This window comes from Cibotium barometz, chromosome 36 (genome assembly GCF_041138505.1).
Source record: "Cibotium barometz isolate CiBa-2024 chromosome 36, ASM4113850v1, whole genome shotgun sequence".
Taxonomy (NCBI): Eukaryota; Viridiplantae; Streptophyta; class Polypodiopsida; order Cyatheales; family Cibotiaceae; genus Cibotium; species Cibotium barometz.
The window spans coordinates 26370527-26380095 of NC_141081.1; the positions used below are offsets into that span (position 1 = coordinate 26370527).

Genomic DNA, 9569 nt, shown 5'->3' on the forward strand with positions numbered 1-9569 from the left:
AAATTGACTGCAAATTTAGCATCGTAAGAGATGCACGCAATACAGATATGTTGGCACCATTGTATAATGGAAGGCGTGCAAGTTTACGCATGGCCTCTTCCTCTGGTTCATAATTTGACCGTTGAGAATGTCGTGGTTGATGATCTTCATGTTCATGCTCCTCGAAGAGAGCTTCTTGTTGCTCGATGAAGGCATCCAACATTTCTTCCATTGGACCTTCTTCCATTTCTTGACCTTCTTCCATTCCCTCGGGTGCTGTTAATTGAGCTCCATCTGTCACTCCCTCCTGCGATATCCTCATCCTTTGTTAGGGACGAGAATTCACAGGCGCAATGTTATCAAGATGCGGCTGCACACTTGCTTGGTTGTACGATTCAAACCGTAAATTTTGCAAGCGCTCCATTGGAAATATGCCAGCGTCATGAACATGCTGGTTGCAAATCCTTCGTTTTCGAAAGATTTGGTACTTACATCGCATGCATGGACACGCTATTCTCTCTTCAAGATTGAGAGGCTCCATCTAGCAGGATAACATGTATATGCAGCTCATTAAACACAAATCATTATGCATTACACAAAGCACTATGTAAACCATAAAACAGGGCTTCTTTTCCCCAACTGTGAGGGAGATTTTAAAAAAATAACATTTAAAGCGTCAAACGGGCTTCTTTTCCCCAGCCATTGAGAGAGACTTTAAAAATATTTAAAAAAGCGTCAAACGGGCTTCTTTTTCCCAGCCGTTGAGGGAGATTTTAAAAATAACTTATACATTAGCTTATCTTCTCTCCATACAAAATTAAGATGAATTTGAACAAGGATGGAGAGAGAAGCTATCTCTATTCATAAATAGCTATTTATAAAGGCCTTATGCAAAAATCTAAATGCATAGATTCTGTAAATAGAGCCTACACATTGAGCTCTATACGTAAGTCTTATGCAAGCGTTATGAATAAGGTTTATGCAATCGTATGCATAGTAAGGCTTGTAAGCCATAAGTATAAGCTTGCATAATAAGCCTGCAAGACTTATGCATAAGCTCTATGCATAAGCCTTATGCATAAGGCTTATGCATAAGCTCTATGCATAAGCCAACTGCATAAGTCTTATGCATAGGCCTTATGCATAAGCTCTATGTATAAGCCATATGCATAAGCTCTATGCATAAGCCTTATGCATAGAGCTTATGCATATGGCTCTATGCATAAGCCATATGCATAAGTCTTATGCATAAGCTCTATGCATAAGTCTTATGCATACGCTCTATGCATAAGCCATATGCATAAGCTCTATGCATAAGCCTTAATAACATATATAAACTCTATGAATAAAGAGAATACCTTATGCATAGAAAAACAGAGCATAAGACTTATATATTATATGTATAAGAGAGTATAAACATTCAAAAAGCTTATGCTTTCCATCCATGCAAGGCACTCTACATCAAAAAAAGGTTTATGCAAAAAAACATAATGCATGTGAAGCCTTATGCATAAAGCTCATCCATAAGATTTATACATAAAACATTATGTATTAAGCTTTATACATAGATCTTAATTCATGCATTCAGCTAGATTCATATAGCTCTATGCATAAACTCTATGTATAGAGCTTGCATAAGCTTACAAGCCCTATGTATAGAGCTTTCATAATCTTACAACCTCTATGTATAAAGCCTATACATAGAGTATATGCATTGAGCTTTTACAAGAAGGCTATGCATAGAGCTTTCAACAAGAAGGCTATGCAAGCTCTATGTACAATGTCCATGCAAGCTTTCAAGAAACCTATGCATAGAGATTTTATAAGCTTGCAAACTCTATGCATAAAGCCTATGCATAGAGCTTATGCATGGAGATTTCACAAGCTCGCAAGCTCTATGAATAGAGCTTATGCATAAAGCTTGCAAGAAGGCTATGCATAGAGATTGCAAGCTTATGATAGGTTTTATGCATAGATATTAAATTAATCCTATGTATAAGCTTACAAGAACCCTAAACTAACCCTAAACCATAAAACAGGGATGCAATAATACATAGAAAAAAGCATAAACAAGAAAAATCGAAAGAGGATCTACCTCTTTTTTGCGAAGCTGAAGGAGAGGATTGGTGAAAGAGTGGTGAGGTGAAAGAGCTGCAAAACAAAATATTAAACAAAATAATTAGTAAATTTAACACAAGAATAAGAACTAAACACAAAACCCTAAACGTCCTAATTCTTAAATTAAAAAGTAAAAGCAAGAACATATTAGGAGAAGGAGAAGAGGAGAAAAGAAGAAAGAAGGAGAAAAGAGGAGAGAGGAAAAAAGAGGAGAGGGAGAGAAAGAGACCTTCTCTGCAACGCTGCCTGCGAAAAAATCAGAAAATACGCTCTCGGCTGTAAAAAACTTACGAGCGTCGGTATATGCTACGGAATATGCGTCGGAATATGATACGGAATATGCGTCGGTATATGCTACGGAATAAGCGTCGGTATACGCATCGGTAAACGAAAATTTGAAAATACCCCGCCCGACTTGTCTCCTCCAACATTACGACGGGCATACCGACGTTCGACATTTGCGTCGGTATTTTAGCGTCGGTATGCCCTCAAGCTCTTGTAGTGCAACCCTCCCCCCAAAAAAAGAACCCACAACCTTCACTTACAATTACTTAGAGACATGCCACTAGGGTATTATAGTGGTGTGGGGCGCTAACACTCAGCTAGGCATTAAAATTATATTTTTGCAAAATAAGCACAGATATTCACGGTGATTTTATGTGCATTTTTTGGTTAAAAAATAAACATATAAAAATAAAAATGATTTTAGTTTTATTACGCTATTAATATATATACGTATTTTCAGCAGAGCATCAGAGGCTGTAGCTCACTCGTCATCTCGAGCGGAGTCGCGCTCCTACTCTTCAAAACAGGGTCGGTTTCCAGCGTTCGCTCGTCCTGTGAATTAGCTTTTTCCGTGTAAGTCTGTGTCTCGTACGACTCAGAGGCGAGAAAGAGGCGCGTGTGTGTGTGTGAGAGAGAGGGAGAGAGAGAATATGCCCAATTGGATTTGGCTTAGATCAGTTAGATAGAGAGAGGAGACCCCCCGCCCCGCCAACCCACATGCACAGCTAGAGAGCGAAAGATATAGACCGTATTTTAAGCAGAGCATCAGAGGCTGTAGCTCACTCGTCATCTCGAGCCGCTCCTACTCTTCAGAACAGGGTCGGTTTCCAGCGTCCGCTCGTCCTGCGAATTAGGTTTTTCCGTGTGAGAGAGAGAGAGAGAGAGAGAGAGAGAGAGAATATGCCCAATTGGATTTGGCTTAGATCAGTTAGATAGAGAGAGGAGACCCCCCGCCCCGCCAACCCACATGCAGAGCTAGAGTGCGAAAGAGATAGATTTTTGCTCAGATTGTGTTAATCTGCATTTTGAAGAAGTGGGTTGCGCTTAGATTGGGGTTTACTTCTACAATCAGGAAGTGGGTTGATTACAGGAGCAGAGGAGAGAGAGAGAGAGAGAGAGAGAGAGAGAGAGAGAGTTCTCCCCTCCCTTCATTTATATATATCGAGGAAGTGCACACATTCGGATCCAATGAGGCGATCAGCCCATACTCTTAAGCGTGCCCTCGCCAACACAAGGGCTTTAGCCTCCCGCCCTCCTCCACCAATGGCTCCAACCACCCAAGCAGGAAATGCCCAAAAGGGGCTCATCAGCAGCAGACCCCTCTCCTCTTCACCTGCATGGTCTCCCCCCATCACCATCGACACCATCAACAACAAGGAACCCCTTTTCATCGTCTTCTCTCTAGCTACACATGCCATGATGTGCCTTGCATTGCTTGAACTAGTGGGGGCTTATGATATTGGTTTAAGGGGGTAAATGAAGTGGTTTAAGTTATTTATTTCAGATCAGTACCAAGCCTTAGCTATGGGGTAGTTTGAATTGCTTGGGGGCGTATGATGTAGGATTAAGGAAATGAAGTGATTTAAGCTATTTGTCTCAAATCAATGAGGCTAATCATGTATGAGATAGCTCATTTCCCCACCCTTGAGCACTATTAGAAGAAGAGCATCTTGTGGACATGTTTGTGGACCACCCCAGAGATGATTCATGAGTTCAAACACTGTCACCTCCTTGCAATTTGTATTGGGTAGTCGGTATTGCTTGAACTAGTGGGTGCATTCAATGGAGCAAATGAAGTGATTTGAACTCTTTTTCGAAATCAGTGGGTGCTAAATTCTTTAGGTTCAACCAGTCCCTGCATCTAGGAATGGGTTGCTTGCAATTGATTATATCAACAACAGAGCAAAATATATCTTGGAAGTCATTAAAAAAAAGAGTGCTTGCTTGTTTGTAGACAACGGTATATGTGAGCTGGGTATGCACAGGCCCCGGCGGTTTGCTTGGATTAGCGGGTCTAATGATGTAATTTTAAGATACTTTATTAGAAGTGGGTCTAATGATGCAGGCTTAAGCTATCTAATTAGGGCTAGTGGAGCAAACGAAGTGGTTTTAGGATATACATAACGTGCATGACCTAGGTTCAAGAAGCTATAATACTGGAGTGAGCTATAAGCAGGTGGCTCTTAATGAATAGCTCTATAATATGTACTTTTCGGATTGTGTCATGTATTCTTTTTTTTTAAATTAAAATATTGAGGGTGTAATTTATTTAATTAGTTGATAGGCTGGCAACATCATGCCCACTGGCTCCAGCCAGCAGGATTGTGTGATGCTTATATTTTTAAACGAGGATGAGCTTGTAGCTGACATGGTGGTTTTTTCTACAGGTTATTGCACATGTGAATATGCTGTTCGTGGAGAGATTGTTGCACATGCAGAGGTTCTTTTCAAAGTTCCTTTGTATGTACCATCAGAACATGTAGCTTTATTCAACATGGTCTTTAAGATTAAAAAGAAAACCACATTGAGGGTCCTTCACTTGTCATCATGAACCCCATGTAGAGAGAATGAAAACACTCTTCTTTGAGGATGGTGTTTCTTGGGAGCGTGGGTATGTGGAAGACTTTTCGGATTGTAGATACCAAAGATATAACTAAAATATGAGATGAAGGCTGCAGTTTGCCCCTTAATTCACATTTATGTCTTTAGAACAGAGCGATTGCAACATACACTTCAAACAAATCCATCCTCTCTTCCATTTGATGAGGTATGGTGTTGGATTTGTGCTGCCAAAACATTTTTTTTAATATGTTCACACGTGCGTGTGCGAATGTGTCATGCCTCTACGTGTTTTGGTGGCAAATGGACAAGCTTATTGACTTGCTCTTATTTTTGAATTTTCAAGTTTTTGCGAAAAGCAAAGCTGGTGATAAACCTACTTTTTAAAATTGAATATAGATAATTTACTGCAATATTGGAAATCCTCAGTCTCTTGGCCAGCAAAACCGATTACCTTCTTTTCGAACTCTCTCTCTCTCTCGCTTCTCTCCCCCATTCTCTCTTCTCTCCCTCTCCTTTTGAAGGTAAAATGGTGGTCTCATGTTCGTTTACTGTTGTTTAAAGGACTGTTTTGAGGTGCTTTGCTTTTCTTTGCTACGGCTCTTGCCTCCAAAAGAAGTGATGCAGAGGTTTATGCACGGAGATTTGAGTACAAAGGTTCTTCATACCCAAATTCATAATGTCAATGATATTAGTAGGAAGCTACCCGACTCGCTTGAATTGTGTGAGTGGGCTTGGTCTCACTTGTGCTCATCATCAGCATTCCTGTTAGTGGGATGTGGGCACTGTCATTCAACAATGCAACACATGTACCATGTGGAGTCAGCACCTCTTTGCACTTTTTCAGTATCCGTGCATGTTGACCATTTTTGCCGTCTTTTGGGACTTGAATCTCCTAAAGAGTGTGGAACTCCTAAATTTTTTATGAAAAATTTTTAATTGTGAAAGGAGGATTTTGTAATACAAGCTTGTGGGTGATTCAATCGCCATGTTGCCAAATACAATAAGCAAATGAAAAGAGTCAAAAAGACAGTTTCCAAACTATTAATGGTTGTGGATGAAGATTCTTTCCCAAATCTCACCTCAAGGGCTCATAAGGTAGCCAAAAGACCCACCTAGCAGCCGAAGGCATCCAAACTGGTTGTCTTTTACACTATTAAATTAGGCCTTTCTAGTGATTGTGTGGGCTTTTCTTTTGTCTCTTGTGCTTGAACAAAGGTTAAAACCACTGCCAACTTTGTCCCCTGCAGGCCTTGGACAGCCTCTGGGCACTCCTGGGCAGCAGCAGCAGGACAAAACAACCAAGAGGAGTGGGTCCTAGTAGACAGACAGCTGCAAATCATGATGCATAGCTCTTGGTGGGCAGCTTCAAACAGATTGTACAGCTCAATGACAGCTACCAAACAGCAGCATAGAGGACCAGCGGGAGGGTGTGCAGATGGCCGTACAGCAGGCAGGCGGGACCTTAAAAGAGCAAAGTGTGGTTTGGCAAGAGTCAAAACGATGAGATAAAGGTGGTTGAGTTCCCTTAGGGAGGGATTAATGTAGAGAGAGTAGACACTTCTGCAAAACGATGAAAGTAGAGGCAACACCTTTCCAAAAAGGTGACCTATTGTACAGCATTTTGGGGCTGTGTTTTGGGGGGCCTGGACAGCTGATTTTGGCGCCCAACCAAGTATGGGCTGGCCCCCTGGCTGTTTTATGTGTGAACATGATGGTGGAAATTTTCTTTCAGGTTTTGTGGGAGTTGGCCATCCAGCCCTGCAGGCAGACCAGCTTCGCAGACCCCTCGAATAGGGTTGTTGGGATTATTTTTATATCTCATGCATTCTGGAGCTCAGTCAGAGAAACACACAACTACAAGTTGATTGGAGTTAATGTGCAGCAAGTTTGGGCTGATTATTTGTTCTAACAGCAGCGTTTAGGTGTACGTGGGAAACATTCAGTTGTAATCTTTTCTTGTACATAAGTATACGACAGGTTTAGGAAATGGGCAGTATACTGAGATGGGAGAATCATTATTACGGAGAGGTGCCCCAGCCCTAAATAGGGGCGTGGGGTCTATGAGACTACGCGCATCAAGATGGCCGTCTGGATTTGTAATGGGACTCGGGGGTCAGATGTGGACGAGATATCGTCTTCTATATGGGGACACACACCAGAGCTCGGAGAGATATCGTCTTCTATATGGGGACACACACCAGAGCTCGGAGAGGGGATTGCCTCATGTCGCCGGATACCAGTGGGAGTTTGCTTACTGCAGGCATACCCGCAGGACAGGAGGAGTACGGGGGTTAGGAGGAGTAGCAGTCCTATTTAGGTCGCAGCTTCAGGGTATGATCAGCATAGTCAGGTGGGATGAGGATGTAGATACATGTGGGCTAGGCTCATAGGTGTTGGCGTACGGTCGTACGGTACGGTACGGTACCATATGGGAATTTATTGTACCGTATGAAATTTTGGAATGCAATACAGAAAAGTATGGTTTTTTTTAAAAACACTTATAAATTTATAGATTATGAATTTGAAAGGATAGAGAGCTCAAAGGTTGTTACAGGCCAAAATTCCATTAAAAACAAGTTACAAACAAAAGTACTCCTTTGCACTAGTTGCACGCCCACGACGAGTGCGAGTAAGTCGTCGATCAATCGCCTCAAGCTCTCTATAGATCTCTGCATAGATCCTCTCATCCTCCTCTTTATGGACACTCTCAAGAGTGTCCTCTGTCAACTTGAATGCATCCACATTCACCTACAATTTACAAATTACAAGAAAGAGTCAAAAAATCAACGATAAAAAACTGGGGGAAAAAAATTTGTTGTTTCGGATTGTGTGGTATGGTACTGTACCGTACGACTGTGTCGTTCGATGTATGATAGCAACTATGGTTAGGCTATAACAAACACCCACCAGATACACACGTGGCGGTTGCAACTTCGCACTAGATACTTCGCGATATGCTATACAAGATATTTAGGACAGCCTAACCACAAAAGTAGAGGAGAGGAAGGAGTCCCCTTATGCATCGTTGTCTGATGAGAGCTAAGCATGTTGGGACTAGGTGAAGTTCTCCTCATTGGGGACTTCAACGCTAGGACCAAGAGTGAGTAGTCTTAGTTATATAACTTTAAGGACCCTATCAAACTACATCTATTTGACCAAGAGGGCACAGGATTGCAACGGGCTTTTCAGGACCTTGGAGCTATCACTAGATATGGGAGGCACCTCGTGGAGTTGGTTTCTCGGCATGGTCTCAATATTTATAATGGGATGGTGCAGTGGCCCCTATCCGGCGGACTCACAAGCTTTCCATATTGTGGAGGATCGAGCGCGGTTGATTATATTATGGGACCCCCCTGAGCTTGCTTCACTCGTCTCCGAGTTTACCATCTCCACATGCCCTCTTGGAGCTGACCACACCTACCTCTCCTCCATTGCTTGTACACCATCTAGCCCATTGCCACTGCCACCCACCTCCAACTATACCAAATTCCACTTCACACACAAATCTGACCATATATATGCCAACAACATTGATCGTGGTTTGACAGATATGGACCCATCAATTCCCCTTGCCACCCTCACCTCCCAACTCACCGACACCATACATTCTGTAGCCATAGCTAGCTAGCTTTCCATACATCCCTTGCTCCAATGCTAAGTCTCGGATGGGTACCATGTCCTAGAATGGTTGGTATGACGACGAGTGCTGCACCACATGTGCTAGTCTCAAGCAAGAGATAGCAAACTGGTAAAATCCTAGAAGGTGATGCTCAAAGGATTAATCGCTTTCTCACTCGCCGCGGTGATGTGGTGACAAATCCCATAGTCATGGCACCATCATGTGTTGTGGTGAAAAAGCCCATAGTAATAGCAAAACAACCATGTAGGCTGCGACATGTTGCACCAAATAATGGTTCCAAATCCAAGTGTAAGAACACTCCCCGAAGTCGAATGTCGTGTATCTAGCCTGGAGAAGGTATGAAAAACCTCATAACCAACCAAGATCAGATCCTGTATATAATCAATCCTGGGAGAAGCAAACTGCTCCTCACTGGAACCCTCAAAAGAAATAGAGTCAATCTGCTCCAACTCTGTATCAAGAGTAGCCAAATGCTATACAAAAGCATCCTTTGAAAAGGTCGGCATCGCAAGATGTAAAGACTGTAGAAAAGATGGGGTCCATCTGCCCAAACTCAGTACCATGAGTTGCCCAATGCTGTACATAAGTACACGCCACTGAGGTGGTCATCACAAGATGAAAGGACTCCTCATTTCCCTATGAAAAAAGATATCGTCGGACTGGTACAAGCCCAACCTAATTCTGATCCAAATCCAAAAAACTCTGGAAGTACCACTGTGGCCCAGGCATGGTTAGCAACCACAGATCCAAAGCATCCCATTGGGTCCAAAAGTCCATCCTCCAAAACAACAAACCTGCAGAACTAGCAGGGGGAGGGGCATCCTCAGAAGCATCACAAAGAGAGGCAGAGGTAGACTCATCACAATGAGGAAGGGAAGCAGGAATATAAACTGCAGTGATAACAAAGTCCTCACAAGCATCACAGATAGCAGAAGACTGTTCCATAAGTAGAATCAGATCCCAAGAATCAGCAACAACAAATAAA

General features: G+C 42.4%; 1 long non-coding RNA gene across 2 annotated transcripts in view; it reads left to right on the top strand.

Annotated features, from left to right (window-relative positions):
- Positions 1-5402, top strand: part of LOC147617700 (uncharacterized) — a 47306-nt gene extending 41904 nt beyond the window's left edge. The window contains exons 2-4 of one of the 2 annotated variants that reach the window (XR_015262205.1): positions 4770-4974; positions 5005-5149; positions 5341-5402. This is a non-coding gene — a long non-coding RNA (uncharacterized LOC147617700). The remainder of the gene's footprint in view (positions 1-4769; positions 4975-5004; positions 5150-5340) is intronic. The other variant, XR_015262206.1, reaches the window with a different exon arrangement.
- The last annotated feature ends 4167 nt before the right edge of the window (positions 5403-9569 follow it).